This window comes from Branchiostoma floridae, chromosome 5 (genome assembly GCF_000003815.2).
Source record: "Branchiostoma floridae strain S238N-H82 chromosome 5, Bfl_VNyyK, whole genome shotgun sequence".
Taxonomy (NCBI): Eukaryota; Metazoa; Chordata; class Leptocardii; order Amphioxiformes; family Branchiostomatidae; genus Branchiostoma; species Branchiostoma floridae.
Genome location: NC_049983.1, coordinates 3,925,530 through 3,926,553, shown reverse-complemented (window position 1 = coordinate 3,926,553; position 1,024 = coordinate 3,925,530). Strand labels below are relative to the sequence as shown.

Below are 1,024 nucleotides of genomic sequence, written 5' to 3'. Positions count from 1 at the left end.
AAGTATAACAAACAGTCTGAGTCACATCAGAGAAACAGTAATACAAATGACGTCACATGATATTTTAGGGGGTAATTCCCATGGGGATACACAGCATGTTGATCGCGTACTGGGCTATGGACATCCAAATATCATGACATTGTCAGACGTGGGAAAATACAAACAACATTGTTTTCAGGTTAAAGCTCACAAATCTAACCACCAGACAGCTCACCAATTGTGAGCAACTAAGACGCCCAGAAAGGCGCGAAATGCGGCGAGGCTGAACTACCCAACGCTTCCGCTATCTAAAACGCATGGAGGTCGCTAGATAAAGTTTACTGAGAAGGTAAATGTGGGATTAATGCTCCCCGAACGCTTCGGTAATATTGCAGATTGCCTAGGTCACTGAGATGGAGACCATCTGCAACGAAATAGTTAGGGTTTTTCTGCCACAGCTTTGCGTGGTACCATTTGTGAACGGATGGGGTGGCGTCGACTAGGGGACGAAACTCATTACGGAAATCATGGATGCGTGAATGGAAGTCCGGCATGTTTCGGGGGGATTTCAATCGCCAGATTGGTTCGGCTAGGATCACCTGTCGGACTGAATGGATTTCAGAGATTTTACGTGCTAAAGCTACTAGATCATGAGCTATGGTTTCCGGAGCCCACTGGCGTCTACAGATATCGTTGTGCCCTAGCTCTACGTACACAATGTGAGGACTGGTTTGCTGCAGAATCGGGAGCACACTAGCGTAATATTTTGGGATGGTGCAGCCCGGCACGCCATGAAACTGAATGTCTACGTTAGATACCCAAAAATCAGGACAAATTGCTCGTCCGGAGGCTGTCGTAGTACGACGCCGGACAAATGACTTCAGTCGGGATACAAAAGAGTGTCCGGTAATGGCAATGTTCGTAGTTGAAGTATCCATGAAAGTACAAGTTTGTAACAAGATACAACAATATGGCAGCTCACCGTGGAGTTGAGTTTGGTCACTGAAGAAAGGTTCGGCTAGTTGATCGGTGCTGACCGGATGTT

The 1,024-nt window shown here is 46.7% G+C and overlaps 1 protein-coding gene across 1 annotated transcript in view; it reads right to left on the bottom strand.

The window, feature by feature from the left end:
• LOC118415594 (probable ATP-dependent RNA helicase DDX60) overlaps window positions 1–1,024 on the bottom strand; it is a 58,211-nt gene that overhangs the window by 48,132 nt on the left and 9,055 nt on the right. The gene's annotated exons all lie outside the window — the stretch shown is intronic.